The 25,632-nt window shown below is 47.0% G+C and overlaps 1 protein-coding gene across 4 annotated transcripts in view; it reads left to right on the top strand.

Moving 5' to 3' along the window:
* The window catches only part of TBX1 (T-box transcription factor 1), a 183,297-nt gene that overhangs the window by 35,983 nt on the left and 121,682 nt on the right, over positions 1 to 25,632 (top strand). The gene's annotated exons all lie outside the window — the stretch shown is intronic.

Here is a 25,632-nt window from a genome sequence, read left to right as displayed (position 1 = left end):
CAATAGTTAATCCTATAACTTTGTCTGCGTGGGGCTGGTCTAACTCCTATCAAAACCAGTGGAAAACTGCTGGTGGAAGCTGTATTGGGCTCATCTGGTGCCCTGATGAAATTTGTGGTGATATACCAAAGCAGAACAAAGATAACAGCCGCAGACTGTAAATTCATTGGGGCAGGGACTCTCTGTTTGTATGCATTGTATAGTGTTGAAGACATTTGTCAACACCTCAGAAATAATGAATAATGCCAGTGTGAGGAGGAAATCTCTCCACTCAACCCTAGGTGTTTCTGCCGCTAAGTGTTGAAAGAGGAACACAGAGCCCCAAACTTTGAGGACTTGGCAGGTGAGGAGAAGGAAAAATCTTTTAACTTCCCTTTTAAATTTAAACTTAATCTGCATTTATTGGGTCTGGTTGAAATATTTGAGCTTTTAATTTAATGTTGTTGTTTTTGGGAAAATTTCTTGGGATGCATGGCATGAAAACGCCTTAGATATGTGGCAAGGTTTTGATTTAATTTATACTTTCATCTGCTTTCCATTACAAACCAGACTAATTGCAGTAACATTCTCTGTGGCAAAAAAAAAATACTATGAGAAGTGTGAATTTGGAAGTTTTCTCACTTTACAGTACCTGTAAAAACATTCAGCAAACAGGTTTTAAAATGATAGATTATGGGAGGGAGCAAAGACTGGATGTCTTCACAGTAGCAAGATTTCACTGACACTATCAAGTTTTCAAAACTGTCAAATTCAATCTATTCTTCTTTATAGAAAAGCTACTTTGCGCACTTGAATTGCGTTTACTCCTGTTTTAGAGACCTTTAAAATTCTAGCACAAGTTGAAATGTCACTGGTGTTTGAAGTGCCCACGTAAGCATCCACATTTTGCTCTTCAACAGCTGACTGATGGGTATGCTCTTGAAAGAAAACTGCTTGCTTAAAAAAAACAAAAGAACAAAAGACATTTCCAGGGGGATCTAAAGAGTGCTTATGGAGGAGGAATGAGGAGGAGCAGGACGAGTCTCTTGGCATGATCTTCCTGCATGCTGTATCAATAGGGTTTCCCCAGCATGCTCTTGGCTGGACTCCCTTGCCTGGGCACTGCTGTAGAGGCTTGGTGTTACGCAGCGCGCATATTCCCCCCTCTCTCCTCTCCCTAACTGCTTGTGCTATAAACCTGGTCATTGAACGAGCCTGATTTTAAAACAGTGCTCCTATAATAGTGCTCTGGGAACAGGATGAAGCACTGATGGCAAGGATATCTTCACTGCCAAAACCGGTGTGCCATCAGTGTACCGCCTCGGTGATGCCGTTCTTCGGGTACAGACTTGTTGCATTTTTTGTTCTGTTTCAGGTAGTGTCTTGACGGGCAACCCCAGTTTTTTGAGCTGTCATAACATGAAACTGGCATTAAATGTATCCAACACAAAAAATAACTTTGGTTTTGTATATGGACTTTATTTTGCTTTTTTGTTGTTATTGCTGTTAGAGAAATGTTCAAATCTACTTTTCCACCGAGGAAGATAAGAAACTGAAAGACAAGTAACCTCTTGAGAACGTGATAATTTTGTAGGGAAAGTCTAATAGGACTGAGATAAGCTGTCACCATGCACAGGTTTGGTAACGTATGCACATACAGAATTCTGGCTTGGGGTGTAAATGCCGTTCTTTCTACTAGAATTATTTATTCTACCTAATTTTTAATGCATGCAAGTCTGCTTTTGGGAATCACCCTATGGACACAGGCTCCTGTGCACTTCGTGCTTATCTGCTCATGATAGACTATTGTTCTGTATGTGCTGACAATCATTTGTGTAGCTGTTGAGAGAAGCAGGAAGGAAACTGAAACGCCAAGTGAATTTCAAAGTCGTTATCACCATGTGGAAGAGGGACAGTTGTCAAGTGAAAAGTGACAGAATTGGCAGGGCTGGATCTTGCTGCTTGGTACTTCTGAAACACCAAGCAAGGAGCAAACGAGCAGTTAAAGAGAGATGCTGAGAAATGGGATGTCACATTTACTGTGTTCAGACTGACTTGGGATCCAGGTTCCCCGTCTCACAATTGGCACTGCTGACTCTTGTGAGAGCAAAATCTGTGCTATATTGCACGTCTACTGACATGCTGCTCTTTCTGCAACATCTGAATCGGTGTGGCTGGTTGAGCCTCAAATTTGCATGTTAAAAGGTGATTACTGATCCTTATGTAGTGGAAAGCTGGGCCAGGATTGTGAAGTTTGAATACATCTATGGCTATGTCCAGATTTGGGATTCTGTAATTAAGAGGTTTTGGTCTGTGCCTGTTTCTAACTGTAGCTAAACATAAACCTCCTCACTGTAAACTTTCTTTCTCAAATAAAAACCCCAAAGCATATAAGCCACAGAAAACCTCTCCAGGTGACCTAGCAAGTTGTCATCAGGAGGTGATGCTTCGCCATTGGCCCTGCTTCTTGTATGGCTTGGACTTAAGCTCTGTCAGAAAAAAAATAATGATTCTGGTACTAATTCCTGTATCCTGAAGGACAGAGCCTGTCCTTTTGGTGAATGTTACACCCTTCTTCCCCTGAAGAGTTAGTCCTCATACAATAGGGAGTAATGCTAGTCTGGCAATGAACTAGATCAGCTGATCGAGTTAAGTCCTTTCTGAAGTCAGTCTGTGATACTGCTCTACTGGAATGTGCAGAAGGAGCCAAGAAGCAGTTATGGGAGAGTAAAATTGCAGTGTTTGTTCTGGAGATGGGCAGAAGTAAAAAAACACATACAAAGTGACCTTTTTATAGTGTATATGAGAAAACAGAAGACTGTTTAAGTACGTGATGTGTTTGATTACATTAAAAATCCTTGTGCTCCCTTTGCTTCCCTTACTTTTTATGTTGGGTGCTTTGCTCCTGGGATGAGGGATGTAGATGGGATGTTGTATTTCCAAGCCTTCTTCAGAGCTGAGCAGGCTGATCAACTGCTTTTTCATTTGCAGCTCCCCAGGAGCTGCTTGTTACTAGTTTTGAATTCTCCTGCTGATCACAGGACCTGCAGAGACAGGAGCTCTGCTCTATAACATGCTCTCCCTGCTCCATGCCCTTTCCTGGGGCTCCACTTGTCTGTACAGAGGATGTGGAAAATTATTTCCATCCTCATGGAGAGAACTGCTTGTGGTTAAGATGATTTGCAAGTGTGGTGTTGTGTGGTTACATTATTGCTTCCTCCTATAATCCTACATGCTCTGATGCACAGGGTGTTTAACAGCATCCTCAGGTTGACTCCACACAGACTAATTTGGACTGTTTAGATCCTTCTGGTAAGCAGAGTGGTCAGGACTGATTGTAGGCTTTAGTGTAGGCTTCTGAAATACAGCCTTCACTTTGTGATAGAGCAGGTGTGTGAGACCAGACATCCTTCAGATGAAAGCAGCAAAACCATTCATCTGTGCCAAGTGGTGACAAGCATAGACATCTCCAGATTGGCTAGCGGCCCACCATTTTTCCACTTCTGGATTTAACTTGTAGCCATCAAAAACCTCCAAAGGGACCTTCTATCGTGGGTAGTCATCACATTGGCCATTTTCACCACTGCAAATGCTGGTCCTCAGATGGCATTCTGAAAACCACTGGTAACAACAGCCTGAACAAGCCTTCATTCCTTGTCATCTGTGCTGTGAGTCCAGCAGCTGCTGCAGCTCTTTTCAAGCCGGGGCAGCATGGCTGGCTCTAGTGACATTCGCAGTGACTTCAAGCGGAGGAACATGCACTGGTGTCATTTGAGTTGTATGTGATGTAGAGCATGTTTGTACTGGCTGACTGCAGAAGTCAGCCTGTGCACACAAGTCAGCTGTGTCACAAGTCACTATGAAGTCAGTTGTGCTCTCCCCTGCCTGCCAACGTGGAAAGAGGAATGCAGCCAGGCTTACTGCCCATCTGCTTCACTGCAGCAACCCCTTGTTGGCAAAGTGCGAGTACAACGCCCACTTCTGTCTGCAGTTTTCCAAGCAGCCGAGCACATTCCCCTTCAGCAGCACAGCCGGAGTCCTTCCTCTCCCACTGGCAGATTGGTAAGGAGCGATTTTCTTCCTCCCCTGCGAAGTGCTGCTCTGATTTACTGCAGCTCTTCCTCGAGCACTTCCGGAGGTCAGAGGGCTGCAGACATTAGCCCATAATGGAAGACCTGAGGTCATTTGTAACCAATACGAACGAACCTGGGTGCTGTGCAGTGCAGCTGGGAGTAAATAAACCTGTCCCCTGTCTTGCTTTGTAAAACCTCTCGCTAATGTGATGCAGAGAGGAGGATGGAAGAATAATGGATGGTTCTCATCAGAAGAAATATAGCGCCCAGTGGCTTGGGAAGCGTGCGTGTTTATCTGTTATTCTTGTGGGACGCTACCAGGCAGTGCAGCTGGACTCCCCGTGGAGTTTCTGGTGGCTGCAGTGGAGACTGAGGGCTGCATTGCTCGTGCCCAGGCAGCATTTCCTCAGCCTAACTTGCTTCATCATTGTTATTTACCATTTATAATGGAAATTTAAAACACCTCAAATTATAAGGTTACTTTTTAGTTCAAAGATCACTATAAAAATCCTGTACTGCAGCAATGTCGGTCTCCATTGGAAAATCTGGGGTCAATTCATAATCTGCACAAATTAACCCGGGTTAGGTTAGCTGTCATAAAATTGCTGATGGTCCTTACTCCAGTAGTGTTTGGAAACTGCCCAGCTGCAGTGACTGCTGATAGAAGGAATTAAAAGCGTGGGTGTCCTGCAGGCAGAAGTCCTGGTGGAGGTAACTGAAGGACTGAGCACCATGTGCAGTGGAGCAGACCCAGACTGTACGCACTGCTCTATGTGCAAACGCAGAGACTAATCCTAAAGGCAACGAAATTTTCTGCATTTCAGTGCAGTAAATCCTGCTAAAACCCATAGCAGGGCTCTCAGAGGCTGACTGTGTGGCTTGGCAGCTGCACACTGTTATTCCTGAGCAGCACGGCTGAGCAGCTGTGGTCTAGGCTGGCCGTGGGGCTGTGCATCTGAAGGGGAGGCCTGAGAGCCAGCCGTTCTTGTGCTCAATCCAAGAGCAGAAAGTGCCCAGTGCAGAGGGGAGAGGAACTCGAATGGGGACAGAGGTATCACTGGCAGTATTGGTTAGGGATGGTGCTCCTCAAGTCCGTGCGTGGTGGTGCAACCATCATGAGATGGCCTCTCCTGGTGTGCTCCCTCTCACCGTGTGATGCTCTCGAGCTGACTGGCTGCAGCAGTCATGAAGCCGGCAGTGGGCAGTGAGCCGCTCGTGGTGTGAAAACAAGCTGTGCAGTGCCACCGTGAGAAGGGCAACTGTTATTTCTGGGTGCCTCCAGGAAGCCATTCCCAGCAGAGCTAGGGAACCTTGCTGCCATCTAGGAGAGCTGGGAAATCCCACCTTTACTGTTGTGTTCAGAGTAAATACCAGGGAGGCAGATGATGTACTCACACAAGGGAACGATGCTTTGTATTTTAGTTAAAGTCTTCTTCAGGACACACAAGAGAGTGGTGAGCATTCCCCTGTTTGTTTTCTTCTGCCCAGGTGCTTCTTTAAAAACCTGGCACAGGTTCTACTGAATTACACCCCCCTTATAGAAAATTTACAGAACTGAGTAAGGTGGCATGCCATCCCCTGCACATGGAGCCTCCAATGGGCTCTGTGTTGAGTATGTGATGTGAATAGTTATCCAAAAATCCTGTGAAAATGTATTTGGCTCAGTTGGGTGAGGTTTTTACATCTGAAGATGGGAGCTCAGAAGATGGGAGCTCAAAAGATGGGAAAAGGTGTTTTTGGAACTTATGCTTGAAAACAACGGCCATGCTTAGCACCTCCATTCATCCAATAGTACCATAACAGAACCTTTCATCAAGTGCTACTCAGACCTGCTCCTGGCTACTCCAGCTTCATTACTAGAAATTAGGTCTATTTATTCTGCTTTGAGTACTCCATGCAATTCAAGTCCCGAGGAGAAAGACAAGCTCAATAGGCCGAGTGGTGTTTGTTTGTCTGCGTTTATCACCATCAGCAAAGGAAGCAATTTTCATAAGCAGCAGGGAGCAGGGAGCCCTCCCCGGCATGGCTGTTGGCCGTGGCGGTGGCTGTGCCGCAAGTGCCCCACGGACTGCTCCGCACCTGAGGCCTGCCCTGCGGCACGGAGGTGATGACAATAGGCCTCTCAGATAAACAGAATGACTGAATAAAACGTGCTGAAAGCCAGCAGCAGGTGAACTGCTCAGAACAAACCCCGCACACCCATCATCCTGCCCACGAGGCAGGCTGAGCTGTGGCTGGGCACAGCTTATCACTTCGGTTAACACACGGTCCTTTTTCCCCCTCGTGCCCCAACACCTCCCTTCCCAGCTTTCAACAACTGTTTGATTACTTCTGTGATACAGCTAGAGAGAAAAAATGATCAGCTGCCCCCCGTCGTCTTTCACAACAAAGCAGAGGAAGCAGCTCGCCGGGGCTTTGTCCAGCCGCCAGGTGCTGCTGGGTGCCTGGTCACTGCGCTCTTCAGGAAGGTAAATATTGGGCTAGAGATTATTGCAGCTCTGCTCAGAGCAGCACCGCACGGCAGCCCAGTGCTCCAGTGGGCATTTGCATGTCTCCTGCTGAGCCAGCCCTTGTTGGCGCATCAGCAGCAGTAATCAGCTCAAACCTCAGGGAAATGTTTAGCTCCGTTGGTTGGAAAGATGGTGCACATATGGAGGTACTCTTAGCAATGGGGGATGGACGTTTGTCTTCTGCTCCAGCCTGTTTAAAGGCAGCTGCATTAGGAAGTGAGTAGAAAATCCAGCTGAGGTCATCTGTGCACCAGAAAGCATGGTTGTCAGTGGGAATCTGCTCACTCCAGCACTCTCTGGAGCATGTTCCTCTTCTGCCACATGCTACCACTTGTTTTCTTCACTTATAATTTCTAGCGAAAGAGAAATAGAGAAACTCTGGATGGATTCCCCAGAGGAATGCACTTCCTAATGCACCTCCTGTCTAAGATGCCAATCGCATCTGGCTGCAGAGGCACTGGGCACCAGAGAAGGTCTTCCCTGAGGTGCAGGCAGTGATTCCTAGGGATAAGATGTCAAACATTGGCAGGACTCGTGTGTCATGCAGTCTGTGCTCGTTGGGCGATGGCGGTGTCTGTACTTGCTCTCACTGGGTTTCACTGTCTGCAGTGGAAAGACAATCCTTCGCTGGATTATGAAAAGTCACGCAAAAGCTGGCTAGCAAATGTTAGTATTAGTAAGGGAGGTATCAGGGCCTGTCTGTGTCATCTGCGCCAGACTCCAGCAGACATACCCAGCACGAGGAGCTGGCAGGGTAAACAGGGAGTGAAGGGAGTGGTGAGCTGGGGAGCAGAGGCACAGAGATGAAGTAACACGGTTATGGGCACGCACAGGGGCAGAGGTGGGCCGGACTCTGGGTCTTGCCGGCCCCAGCTCCATGCACCGCCCAGTGCAGCAGGCAGCTCACACACTTGGGTCTACATCAAACACATCCACCCTCTGGGAGATACGTTGCTGTTTTAACAGCTGCAAACTGCACAGGATAGATTCAGATTGTGCGACGCTTTCTTCCAGCTTTTTAGTAAGAAAATCAAGGTGGCACAATGGAAATTCAGCATCTTTTTGGAAGAGCTTGGAGTGGTGTTGAATTATGTTTCTACTTGCACAACACTGTTCACACAATCTAGAATTTCGTGGAAGCTCAGCAGGGTCACTGCATCACAGCCCTGTAGGTACAAGAAGAGGAGAGTAAATGTGGGAGACAGAGAGGTAGCTGGGGCTTCCGTCGCTCCAAATGGACCTCAGGGCTGGCAGGGCAGGGAGACCTTTTTATATTTCATCCCTGCCAGATACCTGGGTGGTATTGCCCAAAGATGAAGGGAACAGAGCGGGACTCATTTATCACCTTTTCTGTTTTCTCTTTTTATTTATTTTTCTTTTAAACACTTAAAAAAATTAATTTAGTGCTGGAGAAAGGTGACAGATTAACAACCCCAGAGCCTTCAGCCCTCTGTTTATCCACTGAATAGAAAGCTGTAAGCACATTCCCGGTGCTCTTATGGCACTGTGCCCCAGCCCTGACCTTGGGGACCAGCTCCCAAGGGAGCAGCCACCCCAGCCCTCTGGCCCACCCGACCCACTCAAGCTGCAGCCCCTCCAGCGGTGCCTGGAGCGGTGCCCGGGCTGCAATCCACCCCATTGCGCTGCACGGTCTCACAGCCACCGTGGGGCTGTTGCTCCTGACCCCTGGGACTGGCAACATGCTTTGAGGTCTTGCTCTTTTGGTGCTTCTTCTCCAGAGAGGGAAAGGGCTGTTGTGTGAGAGCACAACCAAGAAGGCCTTTGGGATTCCCAGGTGTCTGTGGATGGTGCATTTCACCTAGCGGAAGGGCACAGTAGGTGATGTTCTCATACTAGCATGTAGAGCAAGACAACCACGTAGCTAACGTGATTTGAAAGCGGCTGGGCATTCACAGCTTCTGGGGAATTTTTAGATGCTCTGTAATCGAAACATGCCACATGGATCCTAGCATTATGTTGCTGACTTTAAAAAAGTTAATTCAGTTTGTTCCTTATAGTAAAGGTTGATTCCTTACAGTAAAATCCATCCCCCATCCCTCCAGCCTTTCTCAGAGACATGCTTGGGTGGATTTTGTTGAGAATTCTCCCTGTGGGTCATTTCAAGTTCTCACTGTACAGGCTTTGTGCATTACCTTTTTCTTCAGGTCTGGTGTTTGGAGTAGCCCTTTGCAGACTAGGTATTTTCCTCTGCCTTGAAGCTGGAGTGTTTGGGAGAGGGAGCATCCTTCACAAAGCAGTCAGCGTGGGTCGGGACGGGGTGCCACCATGGGGGGTAAGGCTTCCCAACACACACGAGAGACCTCCTAGTAATTAGTAATGCCACTGCTGCCCTCTCCCCTCACTTGAGAAGTGATATTCCCAGGCATGTATTTGGCGTTTGAACTACTCCGTCTCCTGGACCTAAGGGACAGGGGCCAGGACGGCTCTGTGGGAGGCCCTGGTGTTGAATCCATTTGGCTGGGGTGCCCAAGGGGCCTTCCATCATCACCTGCCTCCGTCGCAGTGAAGACGTCTCCATTCACTGCACCAGGTGGTACTCAGGAATTTTATCCAGCGTGAGTTGCCCAGGGAAGAAACCCCTCCTTTTCTGTTTCTGCCTGTGGTACTGGAGGGCTCACCCCATCCCCCCGTTTGCTGAGGGGGCAGAAATTTGATAATGGCCATAATTATGCCTGAACGTTAAGCGAGTGCTCTGGATCGTTGTGGCTGTATCCACTTGTCCATAATTACCAGCAATGGACATGGTGGCTTCAAAGGCCACCCAGTTATCGTTTATGTTTACTATAAACACAGCAGCTGTTTGGGGTTATGAGGGTGGCCATTTTCCTGCAATCTGATGAGCCAGACCCTGAAATTCTCACCTGACACCAGCTCTCTCCCTTCCTTGGGAAGAAAATTCAGCTCAGGAGTAGCCCCAGGGGCTGTGGTTTCCCCAAGCTGCCTCCAAACCCTAGGGAGGCTGCTCTGCATTTGTGGGGCTATTCTGAGTTGGCCGTGGTGTCTCACCCAGCAGCACTGCCGTCAGCTCAGGGGCTGCAGGAGCACCAGATGGTGATGTCAGGACAGCACAAAAGTTTAACGAGCCCACGCTTGGGGACGGGGGCCCCTGCCTGGCACATCACAAGCAAGGGTAGCTCTGGCTGGGAGGATGGAACAAGCCATGCAATTTGTAATTTGCACAAGGCACTGCAGAACCGAGAGGTAGCTGGGGATGCCGGGGCGGTGGGACCGCCGGTGTCGGTTACAGCCGCTCCTGCGGGGCAGTGTGACACCTCCTGCGGGAAGGGAGAGCGGCTGCAGGGTGGGGGGCTGGAGCTCAGCAGCGCTAACCAAAGGATAAGCCCAGCAGTTGTTGCACTGTCTGGGGGGAGAGGATTCATTTCTCCTCCCATGGGCTCCACAGACCCGCTCGGTGCACAGCCTATTTATCATGCTGTGCTCTGGGCCAGGGTTTGGGAGTCTGCCAAAGTCACCAAAGAGCAAATTCCTTCCTTACAGACACGTATGGATTCACAGGAGTGTGAAACCCTAGGGCAGAGAAGGCCGTAGACCACAAAATGGAGGGCGACCATGAGAAACTGTGACCCACCAGGTGTGGGGGGGAGCATGGCCGCTCACTCCTGTGGAAGCAGGGGGCTCTGCCTGCTGCTGGAAGCTGGGCCCTTGGGAATGAGCCGGACAAGTCCAGGCTGTGTAAGCCAGGGAGTCTCTGGGGAGGTGTGAGATAGAAAGCTGGGAGGCTGCTGTGGCCAGGAGGAAAAATGTGGAGACAAGTCATATTGAGGCAGGCAGCAAGGAGGCACTGGAATATGTTTTAGTTGCATTGGAGTCAAATCTTTGTATCAGTTAGTGAACATTTGCGTAGTCTGTGTTTGCCTATGAAAGTAGATTGGAGCAGAGCAGTTGCCTAAATTCCTGCATCAAGGACCAGTCTTTAATCAAGTGGCCAGTCGCCTAATACTCAAAAAATGGAGGGCTGGATTGGGCCAAACTTTACTAAAATGTTAAAAATGCCTGGTAGCTATTTTTATTCACTTTGTGGAGTAGGTGAAAATCCATCTTGCACTCATAAGAACTGATGTGTCTTACGATGTGTAAACCACAAACCTCATGCAAGGTGGAGCTCTGGATTACTGAGTGGGGCTGGTGCTGTGCTGGCCCCACGAGGACATGCGTTGTTACCTGTGCCACCAAGCACAGGTAATTTTGGAGATTTTGAGAGTTTAGGACAGGCTTACGTTTCCCATGACATTGGCATAATCTGTAGAAAATTATAAGTCGGTAACTCATGCCTGATGGCAAGAGCAGGTTATAATTTATGAACTGCATCTCCCTGCCTTTCGTATCGGCGGGGCGGAACATACAGTTGCTCACAGTCATTCGGCCAAAAGACAGGATGGGAGTTTTCCAAGTTTTTCTCCTAGTTGACAGTCTTCCATCTGGCACAGCCTTTAGAAAATAGCATTGGAGTGGGTTCTTAATTTTTTTTTTTTTTTGCCATGTGTAATCCTTCCTGATTTTTTTACTTTGCTTCTTTTTTTCCCAAAGGAAGCTAAACTTCAGTGATTACAGGCTGGGTTTAAACACTGATGGACTGAAAGTGAATGAAATGAAGGCAAAATATTTTGTTCCTCTGCTAGTACCATTTACAAGAACTGAGTTATAACGTGGGGAAACACCTGGGAAGTGGACTACCTCGGAGCAGTTGAGCAGAGAGGCTTACTTAGCACAGCAGCTGAGGGATGTGGGCTAGAGATGTGTGGCAGGTAGGCACCTCCAACCCGACCCCAGGTAACGTGGTCTGTCTCTGCTATTCATCTTCACTGAAAAAAGATGCTTCATCTTATCTCTAAAGGAAAGAGCAAATTGGCTGGTGTTTGCAGCAGATAACACATATCAGGGTGATGTATTTATAAGGGGAGGAAAGAACAACACAGTCAGTGCCTGTTTATTTATTGTTTCATGAATTACAAAGGCTAAATAGACTAAACACTCCTTCAGTCCAGAAAGAAAAGCAGTGCCAGTATGTGTGATTGAAAAATTAGACTTCCAGTAACGTTCAGACCATATACTGTTCTCCTCCCAGTCCAGAACTGACATACATCATAGCCTCAAACAATAACACTCACAGAAAAGCCTGGAACTAGGCAGTTACGAAGCTAGCCTCGTGGTAGAAAACCCTTCTCTAAGACTTTCTAACAGAAACATTAGCTGATGCTGTCATGCTGTGGCATGTATGTATGGTCTGTAATCCGTGGCATGGACGTTATCGGCCCTTTGTGGGTTGTCAGTATTTGCAGAAGAATGTTTCATGTAAATTGAGAAAGATGTGTTACACATCCCAGTGCTGCATCAGGTCTCCTGTACCCTCCAAGGCTTTTTGGCTGTGCCCTAGAGCCAGGGACAGTTCACATTTTCATGTTCTCAGGGTTCATATTCGATTCCCAGAGGACTAGAGAGGGACAAACAGAGTCAGGTTCTCATATACAGATAAACGTGCGAGGAGTACAGGGAATAGGGAGCCGAAAGGATTGATTTGTAAGACAAGATACTAAAAAGCAAAAGAAATAAGTGTCTAGCAACATTGTACTGAGAAATGAACTTACAGTAGGAGAGAAACATCGGGGAGGATAGGTTGCACGGGGAGAACATAGCACAACAGAGAGAAGGGTCCAAGGGGGAAGTTCTTACAGAGGGAATTCTAGTCTGCATAGCAGGAGATGTTCAATAAAGTGAGGCACCTGAGACTGGAACCGGGGAGGCACGCTCTGCCTTGGCAGCACAAAAGAAGGGTTGCCCAAATGTTTGGGCTTTTTCATTTTCAGCTTTTGCAAGAGCAAAGAGCCAGATCAGACACATGAAATGTTACGGTTGTTCTCAGGACCTGGCCCACCTCTCCTTTAGCCGTCAGCCCTCCAGTCCTGTCAAATTGCAAAGGACCAGCTGGAGCAGGTGTCAGCAGAGATGTATCAGTGCAGAGTTTTGCTTGGGTTTCTCAGAGCAAGTGGCAGGATCTCTTTTATCACACTGAGCCTTCTCCTGTCAGCAAAGCAGCCGGATGAAATTTCCTTCTCTGGAGACCCCCTCTGTGTGGCTGTGTAGCCAAAGGATTTTGTAGGCTCCTTTACTGTCTTAATTCTCATCAGATTTGCACCATTATTCAGGCCTGGAAAAGAAAACAAAACAGAACAAAACAAAAACATAAAGCCAACTTTAAAACAAAAATCTTTCCACAGAGACCTCACCAGGGACTTCTGACTTCAACGTGTTTGAAAATGTTTTGGGATGTTTTGCTTCTGAGCATTTGGAAAATTGCTGGACTGAGCTGTTTCGCCTTAACTTTTATAAATGCTAAACATCTGCTGACATTAGCTCAGGTATTAATTCTGGGTCATTTAGTAGAGAATGTGCTTGAACTCAGAAAGAGCAGAGGTGTTTTCTGTATTTCAGTAGACATGCTTAAAATGCAGAACCGCATCTCATTTCAGCCCTCTGTAAAAATGAGGCTGCTCAGAAACTTTGAGCCATGTTTCAGTTTGCTTTCTGAGCGCTTTCATTTTGGAGCATTTTAGTCTGGATCACTTCATTTCCTACCCTTTGAGACTAGGTCAGAGGTTGCTCAAGTGTCCACATGCTTTGAATGCCAGGTTTAAATCCTCGCCCGTGACCTTCGTTCTTTCTCTCAGGTGATTTGTAGTTGCACAGCTTACATGGCACGAAAAGTCCAGGTGTGGGAGGGACAGTAAATTACAGTAACGGATTCAGCAATCAGCTTTCAAAAGGGAACGAAGAAGACCAGAAGATGCCATGTTGGTAATTCTGAAGTGCTGCTGCTTCCTAGGGGTGCTTTTCTGTTGTTCTCATTATTATAAAGGAAAGTAGGTGTTCTTGGATTATACCTGTTTATAGACATAGTTAAACACTAATGGAAGACCAGAAAAAGATCACATAAATCACAAAGCAAAGCATCCTCAGTGCACTGCAGTGGTTAGCTAGCAGGACCATTGTGTTTCAAGGCTGTAAAAATAATTATGAGACAGCAGGACTGAGCTGGTGTTCCATGGATTCAGCCCTGCCGTGCTTCGTCTGGGATGCTGAATTGCACGCTCGTGTTGCAATCATTGCAAAACAGTGCAACAAAGCATGTCAGCTACTTGACAGGACATTAGGCCTGCATGAAGGAAGTCTTGAAAGGAGAAGTGCCCCTCCCCAGACTGGACAGCTGGCCAGGCCTGGCACACGCCAAGGGATCCGTACAGGACAAGTTCAGCTGCGTGTCGCTTGTTGCAGCCCACACAGTCTTGCTCTAGCGTTAACAACACGCAGTGCTTTGTCATGTTTGTAGAGCTATAGCCCAGGCAGGAGGCCCAGATCTATGGTATCTGTAGTGCCTCCTTGGCTGGAGCCATGCAGTCACCTTTGGTTTGCAGAGGGCCAATGGATCCTGCAAGGAGAGGAGGACTAGAGGGAAGGCTACAACATTCAGGCAACAGGGATTGGCTCGTATCCATTTGATTTATTGTCTTCTCTTCCATAAATATAAGTTACGAAATTCTTGCATAAATTAAAAAAACACCAACAAACACAAGAAAAGCAGCAAAACAAACAAAAGACCACCTTTACCTGTCTATCTTAGCATCAACAACCACAGGGCTTCCTTTGAGAAGCCATCGAGGGGGATTCAGACTAGCTGAATCCCTGTCTAGAGCTGGTATACCAGGCAAAAGAATTGGTATTTGGTATATGGAGGTGTTTGTTAAATGCTTGTGATGGCAAAAAGAAAATTAACAACAATTTCTATCTGTTAAAAAAATGGATGTTGTACCATTAACGTTGTGAAATATCACATAAGGGAATAGCCCCACAGCCCAGCTACAAACCTTTGCAGCCAAATGCCAGGGTAGTCCCTTGAAACGCCAGGGTTGTTAATGTGTGGGTTTCATTTAATGTTTTAAATGTAACTTAAAAAAAAAAATTAGGTTACAGTAGAGACAATAAGGATGCAGAAAAGAAAGCAAAATTAAAAAGAAAAAGAGAAAAAAAAAGGTTAACTGGAGCATAGGATTGAGGTTTGTTTATTGGGCTGTGTGAGACCTGTCCAGCTGGAATCGGCATCAGCAGTCACATTGACGGGTGCTATTCAAGTGATGTCTCTATTCAGCTGGGATTAGACGGCTGTCTGGCTGCTGGCTGAAAAATCATTATTTTTAGTGCCGTGTCCCTCTAGTCGGTTTTCGTTCTCCTGACAGCGTGCAGTTGGGATACATTTTAACCCCCACCCCCCCCTTGTACCCAGGTTTTGACTAAACAGAATTCTCTCTGGTTGTTAAGCAGTTTTCTCTGGCCCTTTTTTCTCATTCCCTACCAGAGAATGATGGATTTGGTCATTTCTAAGGACCTTCCCAGCTGTTTTGGACATGAAGACAAAAACAAGCTTGGAGAGATTCATCGATATTACGGAAGATTAGCCTGGGGGTTTAAGGCTTTCTTTCAAAAATAAAACTTTTTTTTTTTTTTCACTTTGGCTCTTCCCTGGTGTGCATGACTAAAACACCCGTACTGTGGCATCAGTGCAAAGACCCAGGGATCTAATTCTCAGCTGCTGTAAGCCAGCAGTGCCTGGTAAAAATCAGTAACAGCTACCCAGGTTCACACGTGCTGGCAAACCACCCGCGACAGATGCTGTGCACTTCTCTGGGGCAGGGTAACACGCACAACGTGGCATTCGCTACCTGATTTTGCATCGAGAGCCAGCAACCCGGAAGAAGGCAGCATCTCTTCCTTATGAGACAGAGGTCCGAGTGTGGCCGCTAATTGGTGGCACTTCTGTTTTCCCTCTACCCCCTCCCCTGCTCCCCGCAGAGCCGGGCAGACTCTCCCAGCAGCACTCGGTCTATGGTTGGAGGGCATAGCTGTCATTCCATTAGGCTTGGCTAGGCCTGCGTTAAAGCGTGTCATACAAATTGAGGGGATCCAGCATATTGACAGACAGATATTTAGCATGTAATTGCACTGAAAGTGCTGCACAAAAGCTCTGGGAGGTAGGAGAGCAGAGGATTTGGATTGCATGAGATCTGGTTGGAGTGAGGTTTGGACTTTTTTTGCAATGCGCGTTTGAGCTCCATAACAACAGGTGTGATGGCGAGGCACAAATACATCATCCCGCAGCCACTGAGGTAGTGTGATAGTGCTCCCCCAGCCCGCCCATGGCCCTGAAGAAGTTCTGTTTGAGGCAGTATCTCCTACAGAGCAGGCAGAGCTGTCCCCCAGGTTGGTGCACAGCTCCTGCACTTTCATGCACAGATCCGTTTCTCCTAGAAAGCTATCAAAATTCAGCACTGACTTTTGCAAAGATGGCTCTTGCACCCAAGTCATTTTATTTTTAAAAACTTTGCACTGAGTGACTTAGCATAATGCTGTCAGCCCATGGCAGAGCTGGGATGGTGCTGCTCTCACCTGCACCTGCCATTCCTTTCCTAAATGTGTTCGGAAGGATTGAGCATCATGTCTGTGGACACTACTAATGAGCCCAGGCCATAGCAAAGCTAAACTAGAAGTCTCAGAGTGACTTCAGAAATCCAACCTGAATGGGAACATACCCAAATAATCCCACAGACACCCAGTGGCCTGAGACGGGGGGGGCTGTCTAAGAGCCTTCATTGGGAGCGGCCGTATGATGTGCCCAAAAACCAAAGGGGTCGCTGGCTGTTTCATCTTTGCAGTAGGACAGCCACAGATGAAATTGCTTGTTTCAGCTAATGGGGAAAGAGGTGGAAACTGGTGGCTGGAGCAGCAGTGGGAAAACTTACAGTGCTTTTGGACTGCCTCTTTGAGCCATATCTCTGTTTAGATGCTTAGGTGCACTTTCTCCAAGCATCCCTCAGATTGATTTTGTTAAAGGTAAACTTGTGAGAGGGAGCTTTTAAAACAGGCTGTGGAGATCTGATGCTGAGTGTAAGGTCTGTGGGTTTGAACCTAGCCTGAAAGGAGCAGGAGAGAGGTGCGGAAATGGTAGAAGGACTTTAATTAACATTCAAGTTAATGTTTAGTGAATTCATGCTGTAAAGGCACATTAATAAAATTAACTCAGCTGACACTCAGGAGATCCCAGTTCAGTTTCCAAGTTCTGCTGCAGACTCTGTGGGGGTGTTTGCCCGCTTTCTTTGCCTGCTGAAGACGAGTACCCCTAGCTTCAAGGACACAGTTTTCACTGAGGCTTTGGAGACTTCAGAGACAATGACCAGGCCAAACCCTAATTTAAATAATAAATTTGTGTGAAGAGCTACCTTTGCTCTAACTCCTACAAGCAGCTGAGCAGTGGCAGCATTCCCCAGCGGTCAGAGCCAGGTCTGGTGTGGAGGTGTGCGCTGGGGCTGTACACACGTGTAAGAGGGGAATGTTCCTGTCACGCTGCAGCCGATGCGGATGATATAATATTGTAAGGAGCTGAGTGGAATGTAGCAACAAGCAGTGTGATTGATCATTGATGATAAGCTCTTGTCATGTTCACTTGATTTAGATAGTTTTAAGTGTATCATTTACCCATGTACCATTTGCTGTCTCTGTGAGAGACAGGAGATTCCACAAACAAGATTTTGTGTAAAAAATGGGGTTGGTTGGTGCTTCCAGTTTTGAATGCCCAAACTGAGGATGTTTAAAGAGATCTGGTTTCTACAGGTAGCAAGATGTCCAAAATAGGGAGACATATTTGAGGATCTAGGTCCACAGATCTCTTCCTTGCTAAAGTGCAGCTCTCTAAAAATTGCAGAATAATTGCAGGTGAAATAAGATGTGCAGAAAGTGAGCGCCCACGGGGGCACGTACCTGCAAATAGGGAAGACGTAAACAGCGATGGGATGCACCCTGCTCCCAGCTTACACCGGGTGAGTTTGCAGCAGCTCTGTTGACTGGGATGGCAGGACTCAGTTTGTTCAGGTCTAACTTCGGTCAGAAGGGGGCCTGGAAGATTTCTGCGGTGCTTTGAGACCATCCAGAAGGAAAAGTGCCAAGCAAGTGGAAAACACACATTGCTAATCGGGTGCTGTTTCTCTGCTGTTTGCAGCCACACCTTCTGTACGCTTCCTCTTTGTACAGCCCAGGTCCAGGTCGCTGTCAGGGAACATGATAAAGGAATAAAGCTGCAAGTGGGATCACGTTTCCCTTCGCTCCTTGTGTGTATGTGTGTGTGTCTTTGTTTTTTCTGTGCTGTAGCTCAGGGGGGCTCGTAAATCTTGGAGACGACTGAGTTTTTTTTCTCTCCCCCTGTATGACTGATGGTGCGAATTTATGTGTGGTATTTCTCTCCCCCAACCTCGTTCTGTTAAAACGAGACAGGAGGCCAGTAAATCTGCAGTGGGAGCTGTGCAGGGCTGAGGGTCCCTCACCCCTCCTCCTTGCAGCCCGAGGGCCAGCTGTTCCTAGAAGATAATGATTTTGGGTTTTCAGCTGGGGCGGGGATGGGGTTGACTTAGTTTGGCTGCATGAGCATGCTTTGACCCTCTGCCTCAGCACCAGGTGGTGTTGAAGAGAAAGGTGCTCTCGGGATGTGCTCTCCCCGGCTGGCATCCCGTGTGGAGAAGGGGAAGATGTTGAGGTGAGTCAGAAGGAGGCATCCCAGGGCAGAGACCCAGCTGGAGCAGTCTGCCTGCCTCACTGTGCTGAGATGTGCACGGTCTGTCCCATCTTGCCTCTTCTAGCTGCAGTGGCTGAGTGAAGGAAAAAAAACAGTGTTCCAAAAGGCTGTTGCATTACAGGAGGGAGTAGGAGGCTTAAAAACTCTTTAAAAATGATTTCATAAATATATTTGTGTCCGCTTCTAATTCCTGACTCATCGAGGACCCTTTTCTCAAGCAGGTCCCCAACAAGAGGCTAGCGCAGCACGGGGTGGCTGTGTGCCAGGGGCAGGGCAGAGGCTGTGCTCCCTGCCTTTCCGAATGCCACCTTGAATTTGAACTCCAATAGGGGTATTTCTCTTGAAAAATATGTCATCCTTTTCAACACATATTCCAGGTTTCTTCCAGTGATAATTGCTTTAGCAGTAGGAGCAAGACTTGGAAATTTTCATCCTGAATATGCTTGGTTAGGAATTCTAAACAAAGATGAGATTTTTTAGAAAAATCTCTTTTTTTTTTTTCCTGAAACGGGACTCTCGGGGTCAGGGTGGAGTTTCCAGGGAAGACAAGCAAGGCTGAGCTGCACTGAGCGGCTCAGCAGCCACAGGGCTCCTATGACAATGGGAGGAATGGGTTCAAGTGGCCTGTCTCCGTCAGGGACCTGCACCTCTGGTGCCCTCCCCTCCCAGAAGCACCCAGATGACTGGTCTGGTGGCAGCTCTGCTGTCTGTCTTTGCATATCTCCTTGCGTGACTGGTGAAATCTCATGAAATGGATTGTCCTGGATATTCCCAACCTGCAGCTTCCTCTGTGTTTTACCTATCCTTGAAAAGTTTCAGCATACTTCTTCCCAGTGGATACTTGCCGCTGTTTGTAGGTGCCTCAGGCTTCCATCACCAAAGGAGCCATGTGAAATCAGTAGTTTTTGGGGTGTTGCTGCATAGCCCGGACCCTGGGAGCACTGCAGTTCACAGGAGAGCTTGCATCCTTCTGTTGCTGGAGTAAATGCCCAGCTCTTGCCATCGGAGGAGAGCTAGAGGGGTCAGTCCCACGAGAGGCTAGGGAGTGCACAGCCAGCTAAGGGCAGTGGGAGTGTAGCTGACGTGCAGCAAATTAAAGGATTGGCAAAACTCTGGAGGTCTGCCAGCCCATCACTTGGGAAACAGCATCTCGCCTACACTGAGTTCAACTGAAAGGGCGTTGAAGGTTCCCCTGACAGTGCTGACTGGAGCCTGCTGTACTCTCACTGCTGTAGTATCTGCACAAGTAATCTCAAGTGCTTATTCCTTCTGTGTACCATTTATTGTCAGTAATGCAATACTTTTTTCCACACATAGCCTCACTGCCTGGCTGTTTTATACCTCTTCAGCTGCCTGGCATCAGTCTCCTCCTATGCAAACAGAGTAATCCAGGCCCTCCCCTGTACAGAGGAGCTCCTGCTCCAACCTGAGCTTTAGGGAACCTTCAGTATTAAGATTCACAGACACGCCTCTGGTTTGTGTTTAGTAACAAGAAAATGAAATACATTCCATTAGACTATTTAAACAGTGTGTAGATCAACAATTTTGGATGAGTATGGGAATTACTTACTATTCTAATACAACTGCACGTGTCTGTGACCTAGCTACTAAACTCGGAAGTAAGTTTTTATCAGTTTGTCTTTTGTTAATACGCAATAAATATTTTTTTAAAACCAAGCTGAAAGCTGAAGAGCTGAGGCTAAGAGGTTACTCAGCGTTTCATGTTTAAAGCTCTTGTATCTATAAAGACGCATTATTAAAGGCAAAAGAATTCAGGGACCTGACTCACAGCTGAGGCATAATTTTCATTGTGTGGTTTTCCCCCATGGTTTCTAATATCTTTATCAGCCTGAGTTGGCTTTTCCCTGCTCCCTGAGTACAAGAAGCAATACGAAATGAGCAAGCAGGGTTAGAAATGTTTGCTCTGAGGCTGCTGACGCTGTGCAGCTCTGTGCTTTCTAGGCTCCTGGAGGAGGCTGCCCATCACAGCTTGGAACTTCACCTTCCCCCTGGGGGGTCTCCAACCTGAGAGGTAAAATAATTGTTTGCGGTCTCAACTCCACCTGAAGGGCTAGCCACGTCACATGGCTCAGTTTAATCGGTTTAAAATGTTTTAAAACCAATCTGGTTTTAGCTAAGCTTATTAAACACCATCAGTGCGGGGCTGGCAGAGGGGACAGCAAGTAGCTGGGCACCGCTGGGTGGGACGGGGGAGATGTGTGCCTGTGCCTGTGAAGGCTGGGCTGGGGCACTGGTAGCTGTCAGGGTTTATTGGGAGCTCAGATAACACTGCGTTGGTTTGCTGGGTTTATTTTTGTCCTTCATGTTTGGAAATAACAGGGGGTTGAGGACAAAACCTAGAACCTTTGTCCTGCTTGTTGGTGCCTTGTTCCTTCCACTAGGACACAAATAAAAACTACCTAAACAAACATTGTGTTTTATACTAAAACACCACTGTGAGAGTCAGAAATGGGGCTGATAGCCTCACAAACATGTCGCTGTATGAACCATGTGCTGTCTCTGTAAATCCAGAGATCAGGCTCTTGTCTTGGCTGTGCCGTGGGTCTGTTGTTGGGCTGTACTCTGTCCCTTAACCCACTGACTGGCATTTTAAAAGGCACTTAAAGCCCAGCCACAGCTGAACATCTGGGCAGCAGGGACTCATGGGGCAGCTTTCAGCCTTGAAAGCATGAGGTTAGCAGTGCTCTCCGGCCAGGCCAGACTGAGTGACCGTGGCTGAGCTCTGTTATCATTCCAGAGGGTGAGGTTCACCTACCCTGAGCAGTATCTGGTTGCTGGAAGGATCATCCAGACACCCATAAATCTTTGGCTTCACTCTGCTGTTTATAAGCAGCTTTGCTGACAAATTGGCACCCACCTCCCTCCCCGTAGCAAAGTGACTCATGGCTGCTAAGAGCTATTCCAGACCCCGGAACAAATGAAATATTCGTCTCCCCTTTGCCCTGGTAGTTGCCCCCAAATTTCCCCTCTTCGTGCCATCATTCTTCATTAACAAACCATTCCCTTTCTATGCCACATGATCCAGAAATGTCTTGATGCTCTTTGGGTCTCTTCCCACCACTGCTCCCCAAGAGCTGGGGCACGCAGGCAGTGCCCCAGGCCAGAAGAGGGGGTACTCTGGTAAAGGGAACCTCTAAACTGAGTGTGCTGGTGTGAGCTGTGTGCGTGGGTAGTAGAGGAACAGAGAAAGAGGAGATTATATGTAGTCATTATTCTCCATGCCATTGCCAAACGCCAACTGCTAGATAGCATGCAGAATAAAGACAGCAGAGACTGATTTTCTTTGAAGCCTTTGCTTTGGCTATTTTTTTTTTCCTTTTGCTGTGCCAAAATGCTCTTAGACACACATCTGTCTTAAAAACAACAATCTCTCCTTCCATTAGCTCAGTTAAAGCTTTTCTGCAAGCTTTTAATTTTGAAGAGACAAGGAAAACCAGAGAAAAAGAATGAGCCCAGGACAATCAGATATGTGGTTCTTGTGACGAAAAAGTAAATTGAATTTTAGTCAAGAAATGTGAGACATTTAGAACAATACAGTAAGTACTTAGTGGAATAGCTGCCTGACAAGCAGGTAAGACCAGTGTAATCCTCCATCATTATGTAAAGCAGACACAAAACAAGAGCAAAGAAAATACAGAGTAGGCTCTTCGCTTGACAATTTAAATCCTAAGGGTACAATAGCTATACATTGAACAGAATCAAGCACACAGCAATAGTCATGAATGACTGTGTAATAATTCTTGCCGTGGGACGTGGATATACCTTACACCAGCCAGTGTCAATGCGGAGGAGGCCATGAAACAGACTTCTCTTGCTGCTGCGCCTGTGCACGTCTTGGTACTGCATGGCATCAGCTAAAGCTTTGGCAGAATGGGGGCAAATGAAGCACGGCAGAGGTGACCAGGTGCAGACAGCCCTGCAAGAGGCTAGGAGTGTTGGTTACAGTATTGAGAGTTTCTTCCTTTCTAAGCAAGTGATGATTTGGAAAAAGTGAAGAGGTTGCAGCCCTTCACACTGCTCTCTGTGCTGAAAACCTCTGGTGCAAAACCCCTCTGAGTTTCACTTTCAGAAGCCACCTGGAAAGAACTTGTCTTCGCAGGAAGCTGTGTTGGGTGAGACAGCCATATTACAGCTAAAAAGCTACGTCCCATAGAGCCAAAGAGTAAGAAAGAACTTCAAGTTCAGAGAATTCATGAGGCAGCCAGGCCAGCCCTGGTTTATTTAGCAAAAAGTATTTGTTTTTGCAAAAGAAACACTGCATGTCTGCCAGGTTCTTACGAGGGGAACCCCAAGCTAACTCACAGACTGGCACGTAATTCTCTCAGGTAGGATGATTTTCTGCACTTGCCAGTCATTTTAAGCCTCACATATATGGCTGGCTGCCTTTGTCTTCCAAGTGCCTGCTTGTACGATGAGAATTACCTGTTGTGTTATGACAGACAAGTGATTAACCTGAGAAAGACAAGTTGGATCTGGTGCTGAGCTTCCTGCATATCTCCCTTGCATGCCCTCAGAGACGTTTCCTGGGAAGCAAAAGGAACTACCTGTGCTCCTGGTTACTCCCAGAAAAAACATTTCTGATGGAGTTTGATCCAATTAGACAGAATTCTTGATGGTCTCTTCCTCTGTTGCTACAAATCTCTTGCAGAAGGACTGAGATTTCCATGTGGGCCACTAATACACACAGTAACAGTGCTTTCACCAGCTGTTGCCCTCCTCTGTGGCACGTTTGCAACCAGAAAAAAAGTTTGGATTTATGCACCATGCGAATGATGTGCTTTGGTACCCTACCTTCTTCCACAGTGTTCCCATGCCTGGAGACCTTGCGCTATCCTGTCTGGCAGTAGTCCTGAGGTCAGCCCCAAATGAGTAACTAGGATGGCTACAATCCTGTGAGCGAGGGAGCAAACATCTCTGGCTGCCTGGCAACTGAAAGCAGACTTTCAGATGTGACTTGGTGGTCCGCATGGCCAAGCCAACACTGTTCTTCAGGCTGCATGCATGCAAAGACTGCAGCCGTGCTCCTGAGCACCATGGTGAGAGGCAGTAGGCACTGGGGATTAAGGGCTAGGCGCTCGCTCCAGCCGTGCAGCTCTCCAGTAACCAGCTCTGTTTGTCATTGTTTTCCCTTTCCACGTGAGCCCTGTCTTACTCCGGGTTGCCCAATGAATTACATGCTCATCTGTCTCCGGCGCTGCAATGAAATGTAACTGATAAGTCTTTTTTCCAGTGAATGAAATGTAACTTGTGAGTCAGACGATCATTTAAGTAGGTGCTTAGTTTTTTATATAAGCATTCAGGCTTCCCTATTGGGTAAGGATTCTTCCCTGAACTGGGCATTAATTTGGACTGTTTTGAGGCTTTATCAATGATTTTCCCATTCAGATTTTTTCTACAATGACACACACTTTAGTGAATCCACTATTATTATTATTATTATTATTATTATTATTATTATTATTTATCTAGATTCATTGGTACATTCTATCATTTAGGATTTATTCAAATTTTTATATTTTTATAATGATGGTGCTTTACACTTTTTATACAAGAATGTCCAATGACTTTCACTTAATTTCTTAATAAGCCAAAAATCAGTCCAGATGTACATGACATCATGTATTATCATCTCTTTTTTAAGAACCTAGGAAGCAGAGGAAAATAAATTAAAAAATCAGGTATCGAGCCAAACTGTGCTGGGGACAGGACCAGAGGGCTGACGTCCCATTGCTTCCAGGCACCCGCTGCCCACTGTGGCCCCACCTGAGCCCCCGTGGGGTCACAGCCGAGGTGGCACCTGCACAGCACTTCCACCGCCCCAGCTCAGCCCCTGTCTCCCCTCCCAGGGCCGTAGTGATGGAGCTGCCATTTGCCACGAAAAACAAACAGCAGGCTGTGGGAATAGGAACAGCTTCCTTTTCCCTCCAGCCCCGTCAGGCCACTTTGGTGCCGGCTGCGCGAAGCGCTGGGACTGTGGGGAAGCCTGCAGCAGCCCGGGGCTCGCGGTACAGCGCTGGCAGCCAGCGGGGATCAGGAAGTCGGGCAGGGCAAGGTCACCTCTTGTCCTCCTGTCCGGCAAGGAATGTGGCTTGCTGCCGGGCGCTAGGGAAGGCTTTGCTGCTTTCTGCGGCTTGAATTCCCAGTGGTTTCTGATGGGAAGAAGTTTACAGCACAATTTTTATTTTATTTTCCCAAAGGGTTTTTTAAACAGGCAGATGCCAATGAAATAGTGTAATCACCAGAGGGCTTTGGAGAGCAACTGGTCGCTCAGTGGGTATAGGAAGGCAAAATACTATGATTAGTATTTCGTTATGCTATGTGAAGCGCTGAGGTTTGTTACTGATCTCTGCAGGACATGACTATAAGTTTTCAAAATAGAATGCTGTAAAAACCAAAAAAGTTGTGTTCCAATTCTTCTTTAAAATGATGTGATTCCATTGCCAATAAGTGGCACTCATCAAAGTGAGAGGAAGGTCAGGTCCCTGTGGGTCAGTCTCAGTTCAGCTCCTGTGATTGATTTTGTGTCTCTTGCCCACTGGGTTGTCAGCGCTGGCTGGTTTAAACGGAAGGAGGGGAGCTTCTCTGGTCTCTCTGACCATATCTTTTATATTATTGCAAATCTGCCTATACCAAATCTATCATGCTGAACTATCACTATGCAAACACTAGAATACATCATTTAATGCATCCCGCACAGATTTTTGATAGCACTTTTTAGCTCACAATATCATAAAGAACTCACTGTAGTGCTTTATAGAAATAGAGGTGATGATGAGGGTTACTTCACTATAGCTGTGTTGTCCTGCTGTTGTCTGCTCCATGCCACAAACTGTTGTGTGACATCTGCTAAAGGGTGTGAGTCTCCCTTTACCTGGCGCTGCCTGACACCAGTGCTCACACCATTCCTACCTCAACTGCAGAAGCTTAAAAGGACACGTCATCAATGCTGATTTATTTGGGTTTGCTATCTCCAGGAAGGGGGAGTTGTTGCACATTAAACATTGAGCTAGCCTAAAATAAGAGCGTATTTAGTTTGAATCAAAGAAAGCTCGTCTCTTGATTACAAAGTTGGAAGCACAGTTACAAAAGGAAAACTTGAATAAGTTAATTCAGACTGTAAGCAGAGCAGAAGCCTAGCAGCGGCATAGTGTGGCTTCGTACAGCTCTAGCAGGGGAAGAGCCATCACCAGTGGAGCTGCACCTCCAGGAGACTGCACCCTGCAGCACACCAACTTTTTGGACTCTCCCATGCTCTTCTCATACCACAGGATTACCACAACTGTTGTGCCTAAATGACCCTTCATAGCAGCCATCCCCACCCACAGCCATTCCTTTTTACTCACCAATTCAATGACAATTATTGCTGAACTAGCTGCTTGGGGAGTGCTGCTTATTT

This window comes from Anser cygnoides, chromosome 17, assembly GCF_040182565.1.
Source record: "Anser cygnoides isolate HZ-2024a breed goose chromosome 17, Taihu_goose_T2T_genome, whole genome shotgun sequence".
Taxonomy (NCBI): domain Eukaryota; kingdom Metazoa; phylum Chordata; class Aves; order Anseriformes; family Anatidae; genus Anser; species Anser cygnoides.
The sequence above is the reverse complement of the archived record's forward strand: the minus strand, read 5'-3'. Positions and strand labels throughout refer to the sequence as shown.